Genomic DNA, 24,585 nt, shown 5'->3' with positions numbered 1-24,585 from the left:
CAATAGATAGTTGTGATATATAGCTGTCACTGTTGTTTTTACCAAATGCCAATCAAAGAAATCATACAATTCATGGGAATCTGGGGAATAACTGCACCTGTCTGTGAGACAGACTGGACTGACTGTAACTTGTTTTCTTCCCTATATCTGTCATTGCAACTGAATATCAGTAGGGAGATCCAAAACTCAAGATTGAGCAGTGTCCTAAAAATGGGGGGAAAAAAAAGCCACACACACAAAAAATGCAAAATCATTGCCTGAGCTTCTGCTTAAAGCCAGGCAGGCTGCCAGTTCCTACAGAAAAGGAGATTAAGAGATGAGAGAATTACCAAGTTCAAAGGTAGAATGCAACTGCAAAACACTGAGTCTGATTCACTGCCTGTGGGTAAGCCCTGTGTGAAAACCAGGGAGTCAACCAGATTCTAGTAGAGACTTTAAGTATTTGACTGTATAAAACTAACAGAGGTTTTTGCCTAAATGTTTCCATGCCTGTTCCAGTGTACTGCAATAACTGTTCTCAGGCTTAGTGGCAGTATGAAATACTCAGTGTTTCCTTCCAGTGAAAAAACATGCTCATAACAAGAGTGACATCATCACCTGATACAAAGCATTGGAACCTCTTACTCTGCACAAAGTTGCTTGTGCAGTTGCACAAAGATTATTTTTTAATTAATATTTGTAACTTTTATCTGGATCAGCCATGACATTTCCATACTCCACGGGAAAGTCAGTGTTTCCACTCATGCCATTTCACTTACCTTTTTTTTTTGCCCCTCCTTTCCCTTTACAATGGTCCAAACTCACCATTCCTGTGTTGTTTGCATTGCCCTTTCTGAGCAGTCATCCTCTTCAAATTTGGACCTTTCCTTCCTGACTCTGGGTATCTATCTCCCTGGTACAGTAAACACCACCTGAACTGTGTCATGAGTCTGCTGTCCATGTGGCAACTGCCCTGAGGGCAGAGCTAGCCCTTGTGGAGGAGGTGTTCACACTCCCCCTTGGATGTGTCCCTAGCTGAACTGGGCTGGAGGATCCGACTGCTGAGATTTTGAGGAGATGTACACATACCAGAGCACGTCATATTTGGAAATTGAAGTTTAATGATCACCCTCTCAGCACCAGTAAGAACCCCAGAAGACATTACATGAAGTGATGCAAAGTTTAAAATGGACACAGGATGACCAGAGAGGAGGATGGAAATGCTGGGACTGACATGCTCTGCCCTAGACATAAGGGACTGAATTCTCCTGAACTGAATCCCTTGGAGGAACTTTTGTTAATGTTTCTTTTCTTGAAGGTACTTTGACAACTCAGAGGAAGAGGACAAAATAGAGGGTAGTGACCAAAGTTTCTGGAAGGAGAGGACACTCAAGAGTGTAAAGAGAAAAGCTCCCAGAAGCCAGGATATCTTTAAATTGCAAATGCCATGAGCAGATATTCTCAGTAACAGATTACTACCACAGCCCGTACATTAACTTTTTTCTGTGATCTGCCCTATCTTACACACTTTGTCAGCACTGTGGGTTATTGCTGCAGGCCCTATTTGCTGTGGGGCTATTTTGTACAATAACATGAAGCACTTCGGGTCCAACCCCTCAGCCTCAGATGTCCATGTGTTTTAAAGCAGTTGACCTCCAGTGGCACAGCCTCAGACACAGCACATCTCCAGGGTCAGCACATCCACCAGACCTCTGTATTGCACAAGGCATACAGGACTTGATGGCAAGGAGTTTCTTCTGGCCTGGCATGACATGAACCACTGTCACAAGCTCCACTGTGATTAATATGAAGGAGCTGGGGACACATCAGAAAAAAAAGAGCATTTTGAGTACACTGGCCTGGGGAATGGGCAATTCCACATGAGAAGGGGGCAGGCAGGTGCCAATCATCAGTTCTGTGAATAGATAATGGTTGGCCGCAACACAGTACATTTGTACAATTAAAAAACACCAGAAAAAAATAGCCTGAAAAACTATAAGAGATAAAATGGTGGGGATTTTATTTATGTCTTCACTTTTGCACTGGTATCAGAACAACATCAATTCATTTACACAATTATAATTTTAGTATCTGATTTTTAAATGTGACAGTAGAAATCATCCATCTCTGCAGTTCTCTTATCATCAGTGAACATTCTTACCATCACACTTTCAATAATCTGTCTGTTTCTGGTCTGTTTTGGTATGTTCTTTCCATCACTTTCCTTCAAATGAGAAAATGACAATATTTTCTTTCTTGTTCTTTCAGTAGAGAATGATAGATACAACCAAAATGTTAGTACATATTTCCATGCCTACATATGTGGCCAAAATATTTTCTTGCTGAGTTCAAAGTCCTCAGCAAAAGTCACTGCACTCAGAATGGCACACACAGGGCCTAACTAAAATGGTTTGAAAGGGCATGCTTGTATTACATTTATATTTCAAAATGATGCAGTCATTTCACTGTATCATTGACAGCATTCGACTTTTGTGTTTCCTAATAACAAGCTGTCACATGAAGCAAAAATATTTGCTTAATTGCTTGAAAAAATGTTTTGAAGAAGTTTTCAAATGAAACAAGCAGTGCAGTGTTCATAAAACCAAGCTTCCTTTTATGATCAGTGTATTAGTGATATTATTGATTTCTGTAGAAATTATTTCTAGTAGAAATTTTATACTCATCTTCCTTGTTCTACTAATTAATTCAATAGTCAGCTGATGTCAAATTGGTTCTCTAGTGATTATTTCCTTCTCTATAGGGCTTATGAGATAAGCTTGATAATTTGATATGATTTTCTAACCCACATTAGGCTGACTATGAAATGAAGGAGTATTTCTGAATGAGTCAGCCAAGTTTTAAACAATTCTTAAATCTCATTGACATTTTAATTGACTATGCATTGATGAGCATAGATAAGACATAGTGCATCAGGATGCTTAGGGAAATGGTATGGAATGCATACATTTTTTATATATACATATGTTTATTTATATATACATGTATATATAATTTTTATAAGTATAATTTATTAGTCTGTATAATCTATATCTATATCTATTTGCATACATAAAATTAATATATATTTTTAGGAGTGTTGGAGTAAATAATTTCATGAAGACTTGCATTTTAGCAGATTTTCTCCAAGGATGGGATGAAGAGATGAGTTCAGCAATTGTATTCCTTTGTTGAGGGATTTTGTGGATCTTATCTAAAAGAGATAAGATCTAAAAGTCAGAGAGAAAATATCTGAACATGTACCTCCAAGGCCATTCCTTCTGAACCCATTGGTAGTGTGGGATAAATGACAGCCTACGTGAAAGCCACAAGACATCCCAGGCAATTTCTTCCTCCTTGCATGGAACAAGAGGTGGCCCTAGAAGAGACCCCTCTCCAGATGCTATAGATCTCCACTTAATGATGCTTCCTGGAATTATCTCTGTCCTGTTCAGCCTGCTTTCCTGCAGCAGCTTTTAAGGAGCAGTACACAGGTCTCTGCTGTGTTAATCACCTTTGGCTGGCCAAGAAACTGCAGACCTCACAGCATTCATCCATGACTCTGTCTCTGCCAGGTCTGTCTACCGTAGTGCAACTGTTTAGGTCCTTCACTGAGCAGTGCTGCTGATGGAGGGAACATCAAAAGCCTTCTTGCAACATTAGCTCAAATAGGTATGTGTTTTTTTCCATGATCTCTCTTGTGTATGTTTATACTGCTAAGAACAATTAGGTTCCCTTCTATTTGGAAAAGTGGTGTAGTGACTCTTGGTATTGTGTGATTTCTGTGGTGTCTCTGGCTTTCAGTGCTAATCAACTGCCTAGAATAACAAACAAGTACCTATGTAGATGAGCAGGGGTTTGCACACATTGCATCAAATTATAGGCAAAAAAGCTTATGACTAGCTAATATGCTTTACGGTGAAAATGTTTGCTGATGCCAGCGCATAGGAAAGTAAACTCAGTGTACTCAGAGGCTTAGAAGTGAGTCACTTCATTTATTAGTGGAAATAAGCACCCAGAAATTGTCTGACTACTAAGCTGCTCTGATTTTCTTTTACTTGCAAATATGCTTCCAAGCAGGCCTAGAAAAGTTTTGACGTTTTACAAGTGAGAAAAAAAGAGAGGCAAACCCAACGTGTAGCACAGTTCTTCCTAGATTTTTCCATATACATATGTCTGCAGAATTTGGCTGCTTTTCAGAATTCTTCTTTCCAGCAGGGCATGATCCCATTAAATCTTTGAAAGGGGCACACTTCCTGAGGTCACAAGCTGACCCAAAATTGGCAGAAATGGGGCCATTTCCTCAGATTCCATGCTCCCAGCTCCCACCTCACACTCCCTCACAGGCTGAGTGGCAGGGGCCAGGGCACAAGCAGCTGGGTATCTGTGGCTCTATTTTTCAACCTTTTATTTTTGCTGTGAAATTGAACCCCAGCAACAGTACTGATTCCTGTTTACTGGGATTGCCCTCTGCTGGGCCATGGCAAGCTGGGCTCCCTGCATAAGGACTCAGAAAAATCATTGCTCCCCACTCACCACTGCCCATTAGCTCTCTTGCCATCTCGATGGTCCTTGTCTGAAAAATGATCCCTAGTGATTTCTAAAGCAGGGCTGCCTTTCATTGTAGGAAAGACTCTTTAGGTCTTGACTCTTCTTTCTTCTACTCACTGGGAAAAAAGCAAAGAGGGTTTGACAGGGAAAGCCCAGGCACTTCACAGCCTGCCATGCCCTCTGAGAATCATAAAATCATTGAGGTTGGAAAAGATCTCCAGGGTCATCAAGTCCAACCTTTGACCAAACACCACCACATCAACAAAACCAAAGCACCGATAGACACATCCAGTTGTTTCTTGAACACTTCCAGGGATGGTGATTCCGTCACCTCCCTGAAGATCCCATTCCAATGCTTAACCTCCTTTCAGTGAAAAAATTCTTCCTGATGTCCAAGAACCTCCCCTGGCACAGCTTGAGGCCGTCCTCTTGTCCCATTTCTGGTTACCTGGGAGATGAGACTGACCCTAAGTGGCCACACCCTCCTTTCAGGCAGTTGTAGAGAGCAATAAGGTTTCTTGAGCCCCCCTTTCACCAAGCTAAGCACCCCCAGCTCCCTCAGATTCTCCTCATATAACTCACTCTCTAGACCCTCTACCAGCTTCACTGCCCATCTCTGGACATGCTCCAGCACCTCAATGTCTTTTTTGTGATGAGGGACCCAGAACTGGACCCACAACTTGAGCAGCAGTGCTGAGTACAGAGGGAGAAACATTTCCTTCGTCCTGCTGGCCACACTATTTTTTATATAGTCTGGGATGCCACTGGCATGTCCCTAGTGATGACAAAACCTATGTAGTCACTAAATGGTCATAGCCACTTTTTAGCTTCAGGTGTTTTCAGAGACTTTATATAATAATTGTTTTATATTTATGATCTGTGGCATTATCTCTAGCTGCCTGGGCTGTTTCTCCAGACTTGCCTGCATAGGTTGTGACTGTATCAGTTCTAATATAAATATGGCCAGCCTGGGTTAGTGACTGAGTGAAGGAGGCGTGGATCCTTCAAAAAAGCAGCAGGTAGCATTCTTCCTTCGCTGTCAGTCTGATGTGGCACCTTAGAATAGTTTAGGAACACCATATTACTATCCCTTTAGTTTTACAAAACAAGGAGAGATACTTCTGGCACTGTAGAAATTTGGGGTTGTCTGCGATTTCTTACCACATATACCTTTGGCATATGAAAGGATCATTAGGCTCAACTTCCCATTTTGTCTTCGCATGATTGCGTCCTGTTGTAGTAAAATGCCCCCTGCAATTTCACCTGGTCATGGTAATCTGCTGTGCGCCTCAGTATGAACTGTAATCAGCCTCCAGGAGTTACACTGGCAAACTCAATTTCAGATGTGGCTGAAGTGATTTTTCTTGCACATATGGACATGGCAACTCGCCCTTAGCCTTGCCTCCTCTGGAACAGTTAGACTGTTAAAATATTTCACACAGACCTATTGAGCTATGGGCTCATTTAGTACTTTACTTAAAACAACATTGTGGGTGGACAGAAGTAATTTCTTGAAATACAACACACATGCTACTGTATGATCATTACAGTTTCCAGCCTGGTTCACACCATTTGCCAGGTGTTAGCTGTAAACTGCCCCTAATGCAGAGCATTTTACTGGAGCAGTTTACTGCACACAGCAACACAATCAAGTCCCTTATGATACTCTTTGCAAATATTGGTGCTGATACAGCTGATTAGAGCATTTGCAGTTCTGCTTTACTGTATTATTGACTGAAATTTCAAGGTGAACCTTAATAGGGGAAAATTAATCACTCACTGAACAAGTGTGTACTCTGTCCCAGGCATGAACCACAAGACTCCAAGTAGTCAAGCAATGTCCAAACCGACCCACTGACTGTTTTGAAGGACAACCTGCCTGTATATCTGTGGTGCTTTGACCCTGACTGGAGGCCAGGGCCTCACCAAAGCCACTCTATCACTCCCCTCCACAACTGAATAGGGGAGTTAAAATATAACAAAAGGCTCATAAGTTGAGATAAGAACAGGAAGAGATCACCCACCAGTGGCCATCATGAACAAAACAGACTTGATTTGGGAAAGTTAGCTGAATTCATTGCTAATCAAAATCAGAGTATGATAATGAAAATAAAACAGATCTTTCTTCCCCTTCCTTTCTCCTTCCTTTTATTCCCCATTCTGAGAATCGGGAATAACTTTTATTCCTGATTCTCAGGATGGGGTTTACAGTCAGTTAATTACATTGGTTTTGTCTCTGCTTCCTCTGATGGGAGAGCAGTTCTTCCCCATCTCCAGTCTGGGGAAGGGGATACTTACCACAGGACAATTCTCCATGACATTTTCCAACATGAGTCCTTCCCACATGCACCAGTGTTTCTTGACCTGCTCCCGTGTGGGTCCATTCCATGGGCTACAGTCCTTCAGGAACAGGCTGCTCCAGCGTGGGCTCCCCATGGGGCCACAAGTCCTGCCAGCAAACCTGCTCCCCATGGGCTTCCCACAGGGTCACAGCCCTTTGGGCACCCACCTGCTCCATTGTGGGGCTCCTCCATGGGCTGCAGAGGCACAGGTGCCTCACCATGTCCTTCATCACCTGTCATAGTGCAAGCTCAGCTCTGGTGCCTGAAGCACATCCGTCCCCTCCTTCTCCACTGACCTCGGTGTCTGCAGAATCATTTGTGGTTCATATTCTCACTCCTCTCTTCTCTGGCTACAATTGCTTCTGAGCACAACCTTCTTTTTCTCTTCTTCTTAAACACGTTATCGAAGAGGCGCTGCCACCATGGCTGATGGGCTTGGGTTGGCTAGCTCCAGGCCTGTCCTGGAGCCAGCTGGAATTGCTTCTGTCAGACATGGAGGAAGCTTTTAGCAGACTCTCAAAGAAGCCACGTCTGTAGTCTGTCGCCCTCTCCCCCCACCATTACCAAAATCCAGCCACACAAATCCAATACAGTATCAGAAAACATCTATATACACATACGCAGATATAATTTGGAAAACTAAATCTCTTGCACATAAGAAAATTAGAATTTTCTTTACAAGCAGTAGTTAAAGTTTTAATGACCTTATAAAGCTGCTTAAAGTCATAGAGTTTTGATTCCAGAAAGGGGTTGGAGCAGACTGAAGAAAAGTGTAGCTGAGCACTTAGAGAAAAGGCAGAGCTAACAGACCACCTGGACTTCTTCATATCCTAACACTTCAGCAAGCAATTACGAGGCAAATATGAGAGGAATCAAGAGACATATTGGTCCTCTGTACGTGATCTTTCATTCTTATACAAAATTTTATCTTTTCATATAGCCTCTCTTCATTAATTACCTTCTGTAAGACTTGCAGGACAAGGTCCACGGAATTTAATCCCAGAGGGAGGAATAATGATCCAGTGACAGAGGTGCTGTGTGTGCTGAATGCGTCCTGTTACTGATGTACTTAGCTTGATTTTTCAAGTCTGAAAACCGGAATAAGTGCTTGAAGAGTGTCTTAACAAGTCTCATTTATCTTGGTTCATAAAAATGCAGCCAGATCTAATACAGAAAACCCCTTTCTTTTAAGGAAGAGAGACATTTACAGAAGGTTTGTATTAGTTCAGTAGATATTTAATGTAGGCAGAAGAGATGAGTCAGTGCTCATGGAGTGAGATAAAAGGTGCTGAGGTTTCTCTTCCATACAAAACACGTTAGCAGTGATCAGACCTTTGACAACATATTAATTCATTGATTAAAAGCTGATGCTTGGATTTTCTGTCCTTTGGTGTTCCAGAGAGACTTGCTCAAAGCACTCTGTGGTACTTTTGAATATTTCTTTGAATATTTCTTCCTATGGTTCATTATGTATGATTTTTCCTGGACAGAAGGTACTGCTTTGGTTAATGCCATCCTGAGTTACAAACCACCACCCATCCACCTGCAGTATATCTACACATCTGTACTTTTAAATACAAAGTTTGGTTTCAAAAGCCTCTTTTGTTATGCTTGGGATGTGGAATTAAATAACACTTGACTCCTTCCTGCACAGACAGCACAATGTACATAGTAGTGCTGATAAACCCTTATGTTTTGTTTACCATCTGGTTAACTGTGGGGATGTGAGAATGGACACCATAGGTAGATGGTTTTATCCTTTGTAGATGAGGGACTGCCCTATATTTTCATTGAATGTTCATTAGCAGCCTGGCAACTCATTGATTTGTGACTGTAACACAGCAATTAAAATAAATTTTTTAAAAATTCAGTAGAAGTCATTTGCCTGAAATATATTATTCAATTGTCCAAGAATCCAACAACATGGAGTTAAGGGGGAATACTGTGCAGAGCTACTGTAAAAGGGGGGACACTGAGTATACTAGGTACTAACACTGGGTGTCATCATAAATTTTAAATGCTTATTTTTATTCACAAAACAGAAAGACCAAATAGCTCATTCTGTCTCACAGAGCCTGTTACTCTGATGGCTATTTCACAGTCCCAGCTGGCTGGGTGAGCCTGCACTGTTGCTATAAAGATGGAAGCACTTCCAGATAGAAATCAAAAAGATGCTTTCTGTTTTTCCTGCAGGCTCAGCAGTCTCTCCTGTTTGTAGCATTGGTGCAGTTCTCTATCTTGTCTCCACAGCCAAATTTTCTTTCTTGGTAGCAGCAGGATGTTTGTTAGACAGTCTCACAGCAGTTTCTGCTGTCTTGGTTTCCTGACATATCATGGCTCTTTTAACTACCCCAGGGCCTTTTGTCTCTCACCCACCAAACATGTGGATGTTTGGACCTTTGCCTCTGATGATTTCCATCAAAAGTTGCCAAGCATATTTCTCACATTGCCCTATACATGGATCTCATATCTGTTGGGCTACCTTAGTTGTGAAATACACTTTACTGCTTTGCTCTGGACTTCCTGCCATCCCATGTGACTGCACACAGGCAGATGTAGATATATGCTATCAGCTGATGAAGCAAAGGAAATTGTAGTAGTGACTGGAGCCATGGCCATGGCTGTTCGGTGTTTTTCAGTGATCTGGAAAGTCATGCTGAGTGAGCACACTGCAGCTCAAGCTCCGTCACACCACAGCCTGTGGTGTGTGACTGTCTAAACCCATGTGATTAGCTAGTCTCCACTCAAAAGGAGTTTCTGGTTATACAAACAGAAATGAATGTATGATTGGACAATCCTTATACACTTTCCCTCTGTATTTCCTTTGGATTTCATTAAAGGATATCTCAGTCTCTGACAGCTTTTCTTAGATAACATTTCTTACTTGATGACAAACACACACCATGAATGTTCCAGACTCGTTCCCTAGGCCAGGTCTCTGGCTGTAAAACTGCACTGTCTTGGCACAACATTTTTCTCCTAAAACATCACCATTTCCATCAATTTTGTTTTGGTATTCTTAAGTGGATAAGTTGCTATTTCCTTTTAATCCAGTGCTGAGTAGAGAACCTCACAGGACTTTGTCAAAGATGGTTATGGCCATGGGCCCTGTCAAGACATGGGCTGAGCTTCAGCCGACTGTATCCTCCAATGCTTTGCTGTTTCTTGGCTTACTTGGCTCACTTCATACTCAAGACAGAGTGTCAAAACTGGGAGAGCAGGAAAAATTGGGAGGTTGGCCTCAAATGCAAATATATGCCCAAGGCTAATGTGACAAAATAGATCTGAGATTATTACAAAGTCCTCTTCCCATTTCTGCAGTTTTAAAGAAATGATCTTAGCAGTTCATAGTGACAGAGGGCAGCTTCAAGGCAGAAGTGAGAAAATAAAGTTTCTAGACCTTCTATAGGACATAGATTAAAGGGGAAGAAAATAAATTACTGAACCACCAGCCAGAGTGACAGATGAAGCACCTTGCAGCAGCCTCCTCCCTCCTTCCTAAAGCAGAGGCTCTGATCCTGCCAGAAGTCTGAGATGCTGGTGAGGAGATCAAAGCCACAGAAAAAGCACCCCACAGCAGCCACCAGCTGGATGCAAATGCCTTTCTCTTCTGTACACATGAGATCAGCTGAGACCTTTATAAGGAGAGTTATTTAGGCTACAAGAATGATACAGCTAACTCGCAGACGTGGTGTTGAATCCACGTGAATGATCACCCATTTTTTTATAGTAAAAAAACTGTCTGTGGGGCATCAGATCACATCCAGAAAGACAGGTGGGAGCTTACATTTTGTAGCCAAATCTAGAAATTCCATTTTGGATGTTTTAAACCAAAAGGTAGTCTATGAATTTAGCCCCAGAAGCTGCCCTGCTCTTGGTTCCAGAATGGAATGTTACCATAACAGGGTCATGGTAAACCACAAAACTCCTAGAGTGCCAAGATTCAGGTCTAGCCAAAGAACTGCATGATGGATGCGGCTGGAATTGCAGGCCAGAAGACAAATTAGGGGAGCCAAACAAATGTTCAGTATAAATCACAAGAAAAATGTCTTTTACAGGTTTGAAAACTATAGTAAATGAACTTGATGTAGGGGAAAGATGAACTGTCATTTTGAAACTATTTTTTGGAAAGAGTTCACAAGTGTTCATATTTCCTAGGGGGGCCATACTACACTTTTTGGTAAATGAAGAAACTCTGCTCCCCCGCACCCCCCACTACCAAGAGCCATGCCATGCAAAACCACCACAGGCTTGTATGCTAAATTGTATAAACAGAAGTAAATTTCATGCAGCTGTAGCAGTGACAGGAAGTGTAGGAGGGTTACATTATTTTAGTGCCTGAAGATTTTCTTCAAGTGTGTTTGGCCAGCTCTTCCCTTATGAGCTATCTTCTTTCATTTCCTCAAGAAATTACTTGTTTTTGTTGTCTGGGATCCTCAGCTTCTTGGAAGACCTCCAAGGCATCCATAGGCTGCATAAGGTAGGTCTCCAAACATCGAGGAGACACTCTGAACTTCACCCCACTGGCAATATTCTCAGTTCAGACAGCAGGACAGAGCTCTTCAGATGTGCCCCTTGACTCAACACCAGCCAGCATCAAAGCAGACCACCAAGGAACCCACTGCTTTGCACGGGGCTCAATTTTATTTCAGTGCACCAGAGGAGACTTGTCTTAGCTGGTGTCTTTTCTAGTGTCTTCTTGATTGGCTTTGAATTTGGCTACAGCCGTAAGTTATATTTTATATATTTAGCAAATGCTGTTGCAATCAGAACTATATTTGGCATTCAAATGTATGCAGAAAAACTGCCTGAGTTGGTTAGCTCCCATTCCCAGCAAGAAGTGCTGCCAGTGTGCCAGCCAGGCAAGGCTGCATGTCCACTGGAAGGCAAAAGGGCCCTTGAAGGGCCTTCCCAAATCCTCCTGTTCAGTCCATAGGATGCCTCTGGGATGTTTTTTACATGCTCCCACTGCACTGGTAGGGAGAAATCTGAGGAGCAGCTGGTCCTTGCAGTGCCCCCAGCCAGTCTGAGTCCCCTGTGAGCCTGTTCAACTCCGTATGTCACCTGTAGACAGCAAGGCATTCCTAAGATCTCTCCTGGGCAAGACATTCTAGTCCCCTTCACTGGGCAGATATATCCAGGAGAGGACGACATTCAGAAGCCACCCAATGTGCCTCTGAGAGGTTTGTGGTGGTTCACAACATGCACAACATTCTCATAACATGGCAATCTACTCATGAATATACAAGTGGCAGAACAGGACAAAAAACTTTTGTCTCTTAGAAGCCCATACAAAACATTTAAACATCTATGACCCAGAATTTAATCCGTCCTTAAAGCACCTTCAGATGTCTCCCAACATTTGATTTTACTCTTTTTTCTGGTTTAGATACCTACGTGTCCTCTACTAACCAGTCAACAGATTTGAATCTTCCTCACAGTTATCACTATAATGTTCTCTTTTAGAGTTAACATTTTTAAACAGCAGAGCTAGAAATTTAAAAGATACACAGGTAAGACTGGTTCTGAGATAAAAGTAAGGACACAGGATTTCAGACTAATCTTTGCTTTATTTGGATTATGGTTGAGCTCCCGTAAACAAATAATATTTATTGGGAAAAAGGTATGAAATCGCACTATAAAACCAGAAAATAGCTGAAGAGTAACTTGCTGATTACTACAGATAGGCACACATGAATATAGGATGAAAATACCCACTTAAACAAATCAATGCAAAATTAATTTGTTTTACCAAAACAAAGGTAATCAAGACCTATTTTTTTACCTTAGTTTTTTTTCCTTGTCTTCTCTTCAGTTCTGCCTTGACAATGGGCTAAATATTTATATTATGCATTCCCAGGTTTTCTTAGAAGCTGGAATAATGCTGTTGCAATTTAACAATATGACAGAACAACAAAAAACATCTCAGGAGAGGTGGAAGAGCAGGTGGACTTACTGCATTATCTTTGTAACTGTACTGATTTGTACTGTACTGCATGGTTCTAACTAGCCAAAATTATTGTTCTGTTGATTGTTGCTGTTATTAAATAGTTCAGGTTTTTATAGTTCCTCAAACACAAACAGTATTTTTATTCTGCAGCTGAATGGATTTGTTCTCTCCCCTGCACAAGAGAGATTAATATGTCACATTCCTAATAGCATTAATAGGAGCTACTTGCAAAAATATTTTGATGACGTTTAGCCAGGTCATGCAGTAGCAATGCAGACCTAATTCTGTTCTGGAGGAAGCTGGATGCTGTCTACAGATCTGTGTGAAATGAATAAAAAAGGGTGCTGCAGACTGAGTGTGCTGTGTTGGATTCTTTGCAAGTCACCCTGTTGAAGAAATGAGAGTGACGCTGTATTGGCATTGAGGAGCATTCTCTAAAATAACGAGTCTTGAATTTTGTACTCCACATTTTTGTCTTTGTCTCTTTAAAAAACAATGAAACAAGCAACACCTCAACCCAGAGATCCAGAGATATGGAGAAATAGAAAATACAGAGAATAGTACATAGTAAACATGTAAAAAAATCAAACAGGAAGAAAATAGTAAATAAAACCATTCCATTACTACTTTTCCCTTTGAGAAAGATTTCATCATATAAAAAGACAGAAAAAAAATCTCAGTGTTATGTATAACTGGACAAAGATTTCTGCTGAGCATCTACTGTAACTTTCTTGTTTCTCTACTTGAATAGGAATCTGCTCAAGTTACAGAGGCAAAATTATAAACAATAGTTAAAGTGACTGATCATCCCACTTCACCTAGTTAGATTCAGAAACTGCAGAATATATGATACATGAGAAGAAAAATTATTTAAAGCTATCCAGAGAACAGAAGCATAGGCCCTTATTCTGTGAACAGCCTTTGAGGTACTGGCAAGGACATCCAAGACAACCAACCTGGATGACAACAAACCTGACTTAGGGTGACCAACACAATGGAGACTCAAAGAAGACTGAAAGAAACTGAAATTAATTTTTTGAGCAGCTCCGGTCAGAATTGTAAGAAAGGTGTTGCCAGTGAGGTTTACCTGGAAGACACATTAATGACTTTGGCTTCTCAGAAGCTCTTTGAAAGCTGGAAATTGGACGTGAAACTCCCATGTCTTTGACTGTAAGCACTTCATTCTGTGTTGGGGGACTTCACCACCAGGCACTTCAGTGCGGGTGGTTTTTACAGACTACAACCTCAGCTACTTTGCAAACTAAACAGGTTTTGTTTGGTTCTCAGTTTTCTGTAATATGAATCTCATGTGTGATGTCTCACATCTCAGTGGATACAGCCTCCCGTCTGTGGAAGAAAGTACAACTATTTTAACTAAAAAAACAGACATGTCTGCAGTTTGGTTTGAAGCTTTCAGTCATGAATCTCATGATAAAACTGAGACTGAACCTCACTACATTTTGAAACAGAATTTACCAACTGAGGATGTGTCCTCAAAACTACTGAGATGAGAGAGATGCCTATTTTGAAAAGAGAGAAAAAGAGAATGGATATACTAAAAGAGGCAAGACAGTGGTTCATTGGTCTATCTGATCATAACTCCACTGGTACTTTGATAAATAAATCCTATCATAACTGCGCAAGAAGACCACAAATCAGGAGATGCATAATCATATGAGATTTGGTACAGGCCCTCCAGAAGAAGTTCAATAAATGTGGTACAAACAAGAAGTAGTTTTAAAAATCCCAATTCTTTGAAGAACGTTAACTCAACATTGATTTTTTTTAATGGCTTTTTTGCAGAAAAATGTTATCACTTTTAGAGCAGCCGGTGACCTCAATAAGCCCTCTGTCCTCAAGTGAAAAACAAAAAGGCCCTATGTTTTAGTTAAACTGCACCTAGCATCACAGCAAGCATTGTAAGACGGTACTGGCATCTTCATGAATAAGGAACATTTGATTTATTTATTAGTTTGAAAGTGAGAAGATTCTGGGAATTTGTTGTCAAGCCAGAAGACTTTCTATTGTATTACCTGTTCTTCCAATTTGTATAATGAAGCTGCAGAGAAGAAGAAACTGGCAAGTGAATTAATCTTTTATGAGTTATTTTCAGTTATTTCCTAAGTGAACACATAGAGTCCTTTGTATTCATATTCTCTCAGTCGTGGTTTAGTACCTAAAACACTTGAGCTTGTCATCTAGGTCCTAGGATGCAATCCTGTGTAAAAAATGCCTACGAAATTCAAGTCTCCCATCACCTATGTGCCAGAAAAAAAGTGGAAGATGGAAAGGCTATTTCCTACCTTGTTTTCTCAAGGCTGGTCAAGAAACAATGGTAAGAAAATAAGGAAATGCTTACCCACGTACCTTGTTGTTTATCATTTTGCCCATCAGGGAGTACAGTTTGAAGGTAAGGTAGAACATTTATTTAATTAGCTCACCACAAATGCTCTCAATGCAAAGTCTGCATCAGTTAAAGATACTTTGCCATTCTGAGAGCTAGTATTTTTCTATTTTATCAGAAACTATAAACCTCCTGCAGGCAGATGAAATACTTTTTATTAGTCCCAAGGGCTTAGCTGTTCAATAAATTAAGAGCAGGAAATCCAAGACATGTTATCTCTTCTACCTGAATTAATTGGCAAATTGTTCTCTGTTGCATAACAGGTGCAAAACACATCATATCCTGCACCTTGCTCCTTCTGAGACAGCCATCCGAGATCTCTGATGCTTTCTGTGCAGTGGGTCTTCTCTATCACATTTCAAAAGCAAAATCTTGCCTGCTGCCTGTGAGCATGGAGATTTTTACTGCCTACTTCAACACCTTTGGCAATGGGCTGATGATGTGCATGTGGACTGCAGCATATTAATAAATTCTAGGAATAAACAGTACCAGATAGTGTAAAGTATTGCTCCTTATTGTTGTCTTACATCTAAAAAGGCAATAAGGGAAATAACTAATTTTCTTTTAAAAGTATTGCTTGTCAAGTGTCAGTCCCCAGCCCATTCCAAACCCACACAAGTTTTACTGTTTGCTTGAATGGCATTGGGGTTAAGAATGCAAATCTTAGTAGGTGCATCTGATAATCAGAAACACACACGTGCTCCCCCAATCAGAAAACACTGCCATAGTGAACTCCCTCACACAATTTGCTATTCGATACTTCATGCAGTTGCATTCTGAACATGAAACCAGAGGACATAGCTTTCACATAACAAATCTGGGAGTTTCTTGAGTCAGACAGGCCCAGGGAACACAGAGTCAGGCTCACTGTCCTTCCAGGACTCCCAAACAGAGCAGGCAGGAAGCTTGCATTGCATGGCAAATGCACACAAAGCTCTCCTAGGTGACATTTGGAATTTCTCCTAAGATGAAGTCTGTTTTAACAAAGAACCCCAAACCAAACCAAAACAAACAAACAAACAAAAAGTTTGTATTTGCAGAAAGTTTGTATGCAATTTGCTGCTACACATGGCTCCTTTCTTTGGATTCAAGCAGACCTGAAGGTAGAAATCTGAGCTCAATTGTCAGATGGCAGCAGGGGAGCGGTGGGTGGCCCTGCTCTTCACTGTGAGCACCAGCCTCCCCTGCTGCTCTGATTTGCTTTCCCTCTGCATCCCACCGTGCCTGCTAAGCAAGGCAGCTGCCACAATCAAAGTCAGAACCTCAGGACACGAAACCATCTCCGAGAACAACCCTTCTGCACTAAGGCTGATTGAGGATGGCAGTGCACACAGCAGCCCTGACCTCTGCATGACTTATCAAAAGTCAAAAATCATTGTTGTCTCAATTGTGTGTGAAAACAATGACTAACTAGTATGTTTTAGCTAAAATAGATAAAGCAAACAGTCTTGGCTTGTTCTGAGGATGTTCTCCACAGGAGATTGTGTAAGGCAACAACAGGGTAGGAAAACACCCTAATCCTGAGGTCAAGAGGCTGCAGCAGGAACACCACATTTTCACAGCTGTGAACCAAACCTGTGGGCTACCCAGTCTAGGGTTGGACCTTCATCAGTGAGCAATTTTAGCTCCATCAAAGAAAGGTGCATGAAGAGTTGTAACAGGCAGAGATGGGATAAGACAACCCCATATGAAATGTCTCATCCTAATTCTTCATTTGGGACTGGCTTGACATTGGGAATAAGGATTTATGGTCTGGCCTTTCTAAATAGTGTGTGGATTCCCAGTTGTGTAAGGACAGGTCAAGAAGGTGAAAAGAACATTAGTTATTATAGATTATTATATACCTCTATTATATATATATAGTATTAAATACAGAGTTTAGATGAAGAAAATATTACTATGGTCACAGAGTCAAGAATAGGCCGTGCTTCAGACTGCCTGTGAGTGAGGCCAGATCATATCTTAGAAACAGTTCTTCTTCTCAGTGCTACCTTTGTAATGGGGGGTGAAACAGCCCTACCTTTACTTCCAGCAACACACTTTCAACCCCACTCTCTCATCCCTTGAGACACTGTGTTATGGTGTGAAAACCAGTTCAAAGTCCAGTTCACATAGGACTCTGTAAGGGAAAACCCATCACCTGATTTGTTTGGTGCTGATTACATGATACTCATAACTTGGGTGGATTGAAATTAAATTTAACTTTGCGTGATCCATTCCTCTGAGACTTCAGCATTAACAGTTGCAAAGGCTGCTGAGTTTGAGGAACATAATTTATGCCACTCAACCTGTGCCTTACAGCACTTTCATAAAGACCATTTTCACTTTCAGTACCGAAAACTTCCACAGGGTTAGATCCATTACAGCTCATTTTCAGGTTTCCTTAACAATCCCTTTTAAAAAGACATTTTAAAAGGCAGACTGAAGCTCTAACTCTGGCACTGGAAGGCAGCTAGACACAGAAACTGCTGGACCATTATACTAATTGCAACTTAAATGTTTTAAAGAACAGCCAGATAAGTTTACCTCAGCTTTGCAAAGGTGTATTATTTAACAAACACACAGAGTACAGTCTTCCTTCTTATCTAGAAAATGTGAAGGAGAAAAATTTTTACTTGACTTTTACTGACTGTTGGCTTTGAGGTTTTGAATATTGGCTTTTTCATTTAATTTATATCTTGTTTATTGAAACCTTCAGAGCTAATTTGGACGACTAACACTGCCATGTTGTTGTGACTCATAATTCATATTGAATCATGTCAGATACCATCTGAAATATAAGTGTACAGCAGCAGAATCAATACTACCTAACGTTACATAAACTTCCTAAAAAATGCATTCTGTGACTTTAATGCAAACCATAACATAGAGATACGGTATATTTAAAAATGAAGTTTCTAGTCAGAAAAACACAAGAGGTTATTAAGTTTATCTTGATTGTCTTATGAGTGGTTTTGACAGAATATATTATCAGGTATCTTCTTAAATGTGAACCCTTGCTACCTATAACAACTTACATGAAATACCAAAGCCAGTCACTCTAGATGTTAGTCATCTGTTAGTCCTAAGAATCTACAAAGTCAGTCCATCACCATTTGACAGACTTGAATCTGGCTACATGTAGGTTTCAAAATCTTAAGAGATTAAAAACCATTCAAAACCAGGCATGTTTTTAATGGAAGTCTGTATCACTCTGTCTCCCAAATAATTTTATTCCTGACAATAGCTGGGAGGCAAAATTATTTTCTGATACAGTTTGCAGCTAATGGCAGAAATTGAGGGACTTAGAAATAATGGAGAGACATGATCGTAGATAGAGCAATTGGAAGATTTAGCACACCAGCTGCCATAATCAATATGCAATTATTACTTCCAGGAACACAGAATTATTGATGCTTTAACAGTTTTTCATTGTTTTAAATTCTTTGCCTTGATTTGAAGGTGATCTGAAGTGGACAATATACTGGTACCTTCTGTATTTTATTTCAGTGTTTTAAGTCATCCTCAGTGTTTAAAAATTCATGTTTTTATTTCAAAAAATGCTTGCTACCTACAAAATCCTAATGACAATTTGCTTCTAAAAACCATCACCACAGAAATGTTGGAAGTACTCCGTGGGAGCAGAGGACCTCAGGTTCTGCTCCTGCTACCAGACGAGATTACAAGGCTGTCTCATCATTCAGGAGAGCACTGGGACACAAATGTGGTAACAAAGACAGATAAGTTTAAAACCAGGATGGCACACAGCTTCCCTCCTCCTCCTTTATTTTTTTTTTAATCTAATTTTTAAAATAAAATATATGGGTTTTTTTTCAAATGTGTTTACAATCAACCAGAAAAGAAGAGGAGGAGCAGCTGGGAAGACAACAAACTGCAGAGCAGAAAAGCAGAACTCAGTGTGTCTGTGTCTGTGCGCCACTCACATAACCAGGCACAGAACCCTTCCAAACGTAATCCTGTTTGTGTCACTGTTTGCTATACTCCCTAACTGGATTAAAAAGAAAAAGAAGACAAATCCAAATCCTCCAAGGGCTATCTTTGGAACATTATCAGAGATTAATGACAGGCTCACAAATAGCCTGTTTATAAAAACTCATTTGTGGCATGCCTCTAGATTAGGAGGCTGAGGACCTCAAAATAGTATGGATAGAATAATGGAAAAAAACTCCAGAACAAGCTTTCCAGGTTATTCTCAGATTATGTTGTCATTCTCTTTTTGTGTCTGTTTCATCTTTTGCTTGAAAGAAAAATAATTTTCTAGGTTTTATTTATTTTTTGTAACTCTTTGAGATTAATGAAGCATGTGTTTGTGAAATGTGTGAAGTCTGGCAGTGTGATGGTTGCCTCCAAGAGAAGGAATAGACTGACAGCAAGCTACTGGTATGTCTGAAACAGGGGAAAATAATGTGGAAAACAATGAATGTTGGACACATTCTGTTAATCCATTGGAAGTATTCTGGACATTATGTGATATGCCAAACTTCAAATTGTCCAAGAACAGTATTTTGAGCCTCAAATTTGCAAACCTCACAAGTAATTCCCATTCAAAATCAAGGTAGTTGCTTTAAAAAAATATTATTTAAAAGAAGGTATAGCCAAATAAAGCTCATGAAATTGCTTAGGTTACCATTCTTTTCCATCTTGTTGCTGAATACCTAAATTACATTTTACAGTTCCTTACTATGAGGATTAGTAGTATAATTTTTTCCAAATGGTAACCTCAACATCCATTTAATCCACAGATAAGGATCTGGTGCCTTGTGACTCTTGGCAGGACTATTGGAACTGATACAGTCTTGAAAGAAGTTGGTGTTAGATAAACCATAATGTCTTTAGTGCCTGCACAGAAATGTGTGTGCTCTGGCTACCAAACTAACAAAATTGTCTCTCCATCTGATTTGTACAAAATGGCATCTATCATTGCTGGCTAACTCTTCCATTTGTGCACTGTTGCCCCTTCAGAGACAGAAGAAAAAGTACACTTGTTCAACACGGAGTCTTCTTTTATCACCTCTCTTTGCCCCATTAAAAAATGGTTAAATAGCTGGACCTGGAAGGCAATGAATTGAAGAAAATGAATGCTAGATGTTAATTAGATGCACATATCAAAAATCAGTTTAACTGCTTCAGTTATCAATACCCTGATGCTGCTTATACTTCACTCATTCACAGTCCTATTTATGTACACTTGTGTTTAGTAGTGTCAATAGTGGTATTTGTTTAATAGGTATTTTACCTGATTGAAAGTTTTCACCAAAACTTTCAAGGGCTGGGAAGAACAACAACTCTGAAAAAATGCACATAACACCTCATAAGATAAGCACTGCTATTCCAGGATACAAGTGAGAAGCTCTGCACAACTGATTCAAGAAAATGTTGCAAAAAAAAACCTATAAAAACCAAACCTGAAATCTCTAAGCAGTTAGTTTGGGAACTGCTGTATTAACAAGATGACCAACAAGATGACCCATGTGACTAATATTATCATGTTACTGGCGTTGTTTATTGCTTTGTTTAAATTTTTAATCCCACAATTTTTAAGACAGCTTCATGACTAAGGGATATGTTATGCACACTAGGAAATGGCCGTACCACAACCCCAGATATTTACCTGCACATTTTCTAGATTGGCACTTTCTATTACCTCCAGGTATGCAGAAAGCAGCAATCCTCAGATGTCCCAACAGCTTCTTACTGGCTGACATCACTGCACGTAAGCAAAATCCTTTAATGTTATTTTAGTGATCAGTGTGTTCCAAGAAAAGGATAAGGGTACTAAGTAAGTAAAGGCCAGGACACATTTTACAGCATACTTCTCAGCAGTTATCACTTGGTCCCTGAGCTTCTCTACTGCAATTTTTTAGAACTGTAAAAGGTTTTATATCTCAAAATTTCCAATGCATCTTTTTCCAGTATTTTGCTTGAAAAAATTAAGAGCACTTTTTAAAAATGAATTTGAGACATGAGTTCAAGCTGTGTCTAACTTAGGACTTTCTTAGATGGAAAACAACACTTGCAAAACCCTAAAACTTTGCTTCTTCAAACCCTGCGAAATAGAAACAGCTGTGAAATTTCAATACAATGCTTTGCACATTTTACTTGTAACTTTTTTTTCTCTATGGGGTATGAATCAATAAGCATGAGTTAGGCTATCACCATTCAAAGGTAACACTTTTGTGCTAGATGTGCAGCTCCTGGGTCTAATGACAGGGACTTACAGAGACACATTTTAATGAAGAACTGTCAGCTTCCTAAACCACTGGCACTTTCTGGCAATTTCTGCACTTATGGGCTTGTTGAGACTGTGGAGACAGTTTTAAAATGGGAAATTTCAAAATTCTTTTGACTGCAGATTTAATTGGATTCATTAGTTACCACTGAGCTATTTTCCCGTTTGTCAAATGGAACATATTACATGTGCAGTTAAAAACAAGTCTGAAAAGCACATTCTGTAAATTTGGAGGAATACAAATGTTTCTCCTTTAGGAACTAAGATAGGTCACGGGACATGAAAAAGCTGTTGAATAGTCACAGATTTTCATCTGCAATGATCTGGGTTGGATGTTAAAGGTTTTGTATCCTATTAACAATCTCCTGAGCTAACCAGCCCCTTAAATGTGATTACAGGGATCACACATCTAAGACCTTCAAAAAGGGTTACAGAGCTCTTTTGATCAACTAAAGAAAATATCTGGCAAAGCTCAGGATTGCTTTAGAGAAAACTATGCATTTAATAAATAACTTATGCTTTTGGACATCCTCGATAATTCATTATGGTAGATGGTATTTATGATCAAAAGAATACTAAGCTAGATGTAGACCCACTCTGTGGTGGTTTTCCTAGAGGATATTTACTCAGGTGTTGCAGGAAGTACTGCTTCTCTGTAATAAACACCAAAGGGGAGGAGTTCCCTATATTTGCTACAGGCTGTGCTCAGTTAAGCAGCCAGAGAGGTCAAAAAGCACTTCCCCAGAGAGGTAAGTTCTTTAATTCTTGTAGTGGTGGTCTTCTGCTAGTTAAGCATGCTTGTTTATTTTCATAAGTTATCATTTATATACATCCTGATCTTTTTGTGTATCACTTGCTATATGTACCTCATTAGTCATCAAAACAACTCCTCTTGACTAGAATACTATTAAAAGATCAATTATAAAGAGAAAAAGAGATGAAAAGCAGGAATATATGTCTTAAGTCCCACAAACTCTCTATGGCTGAACTCTGCCCAGGATTTGAAGCCTAGCAGCCAAGGACCTCCTTTTGCAGGGAGGGTCCACCATGCCCTGCCTATCTGCATTCTCACTTTACTTGGATGTAGCATGATCTTTCATAATATATAAAATATTATTTTTAGTAAATTATAGCCTAAATTTGGTGCCTTAATCACAAGAGAATTTTTCCCACCTCCTCACCCCTTTTTGTTATTAGAAGCTTCTAAGAATGTAGAAGTCTGAATGTGTCAGTTCTGCAGTAAAAGAGGTCTATTATACTTAGGTATGTTTTGGGTCCATTACATTTTAATAATGAAGAGTAAGACATTCTAAAAGCAACTCCCTAATGTGATCTAATGTTGAATATGCTTTGAAAGGTTGTGTGTTCATACTGTTTTCATATTTGTCACATTGTAATTTAAAAATAATTTTCAGACTTGCACCCACAATGCTTCTAATGAAGGTAAAAAACATGTTGAAAGGCAAGGAGAAAGTCTGAAACTAATTAATCACAATCTGTTAAAAAGAGAGTGTAGTATAGATGGTGTCTTGTGACCAGGTACAGCTGGAGATGATCACACTTAATTTATCTTTTAAGATATATATATATGGATATTGTCAATACATATTATTTGTCCTTATTTTTTTCAAATTTATTTTGTGGCAGAGAAAGCATATACCCATATTTACTCTAGAACCCTGAAATCTCATCTGAAAGGTTTCCTAGATAAAAGCAAAGCAGTAAATTTTTGGTAAAATGAGGGGCAACAGCCAAGGCAGGTTTAGATAGAAGAAGAACACGAAGGAGTGAAAATAAAGGAGGAATGTGTCTGGGCTGCATGACACTGACTGTCACATAGTCATTTCATGACTAAATTTTCCAGCATTGTCTGTGTGCATTTGACACACAGATTCCCTAAGGGCGTAAATTCCCTGTTTGTTTCAACAGTGCCTAGCTCTATAGGCCCTGGACATTGGTCTTTAACTGGTTTAAACTAGGACCGTTTCTGCAGCAACAGGCTGCCATTACTTATATATCATTCAGGACTACCTAAATGAAACAGATAGGAGTTTTTTGGAGTTTCACAGTTCACCTGAAAAACTAATTAATGCAGAAGACATAATGTGTTCAATACTTCAAGTGGTTTATCTGAGCCCTATCATGGGGTTTTGCCTTTAAGGTCCCTTTGACAGAGGGAGCGCTCATAGAGAATTTTGTATCTTCAGAGCTAAGGGATGATAACATTGGCACACACAGAGTTAGATGAGGTGGGCAGCAGTGGCTTTAAGACAGCACTGGTAGAAGTAGAAAGGAACATATCAGCTAATCACTGATGTTGCTGTCTTTTCTGGTTCCCGTGATTGTGTCTAAACACTTCTCAGCTCCTCGTTTCAGGTCTTGGATGCATGCAAGCTCTTTCTAGAAGAGCTATGAGTACCCATCACTCCTTTTTGCACCTGACTGAAAGACTTCTAGCCTTTTTCTGATGGTGCACTCTGGCCAAGCTTCTGCATGATCAGAGGATTAGACTGTCATGCTTCTGCATATGACTTGCCATCCACTAGACACGTAGCCCAAAGACAGTGGGGTGCCAGGCACTCCCCAAGCACAACTGAAAGCAATGAGAGCTTTGCTCAGGGAGGGGGAGATACCTGCTGTCGACTCTCCTTTTGAGAAAGATGTAAAGCATAGCTCTGAAACAGTTCCCCTTGCCTCAAACCTGTCTGAAAACAAAAGCCACGTTCAAATATTATCCGAAAAATGAAAGGAGACAAACTCAACTCAACAGATATAGTCTCTGATGGAGGTACATGGTCCCCAGTGCTGACAGAGTTTTGCTGCTTCTTCGCAGTGAATTTGTTAGGGATCTTGCAAAGAAAACCTAACCAGCATAATTAAAACCTGGTTCATGTACCATATAGCAGCTGTACTTCTAAAATTCATCCATTTCCAACTTTTGAGTACTTTGTCTTGCAACTTCACCATGCTATTACGTTATTACAATTGTGTTGTGCTGTTGCGGTGCGGTCACCTCTCTGCAACAGGTGCTAACGTGAGCTCGGGGCAGGCATCAGATGTGAATTCTTTTAGAGGGCCAGGTCGGTCCATTAGGTTCCTCAGGGCAGCGCAGCCATGGGCAGCCCCGAGGAGC

At 40.1% G+C, this 24,585-nt stretch overlaps 1 protein-coding gene and 1 long non-coding RNA gene across 4 annotated transcripts in view; one reads left to right on the top strand and one right to left on the bottom strand.

The window, feature by feature from the left end:
• Nucleotides 1-12,536: 12,536 nt before the first annotated feature.
• On the bottom strand, nt 12,537-24,558 carry LOC135293438 (uncharacterized). Its single transcript, XR_010355564.1, has 3 exons — nt 24,086-24,558; nt 20,835-20,930; nt 12,537-20,273 (listed from the first exon to the last, which is right to left on the bottom strand). It is a non-coding gene; the product is annotated as an uncharacterized LOC135293438 (long non-coding RNA).
• MYO3A (myosin IIIA) overlaps nt 22,134-24,585 on the top strand; it is a 116,772-nt gene continuing 114,320 nt past the window's right edge. For 2 of the 3 annotated variants that reach the window (XM_064407490.1, XM_064407577.1), the window contains exon 1: nt 22,134-22,201. The gene's annotated coding sequence lies outside the window, so the exon portion shown is untranslated. The remainder of the gene's footprint in view (nt 22,202-24,585) is intronic. The other variant, XM_064407548.1, reaches the window with a different exon arrangement.

This window comes from Passer domesticus, chromosome 1 (assembly GCF_036417665.1).
Source record: "Passer domesticus isolate bPasDom1 chromosome 1, bPasDom1.hap1, whole genome shotgun sequence".
Taxonomy (NCBI): Eukaryota; Metazoa; Chordata; class Aves; order Passeriformes; family Passeridae; genus Passer; species Passer domesticus.
This window is presented reverse-complemented; position numbering and strand designations above follow the sequence as displayed.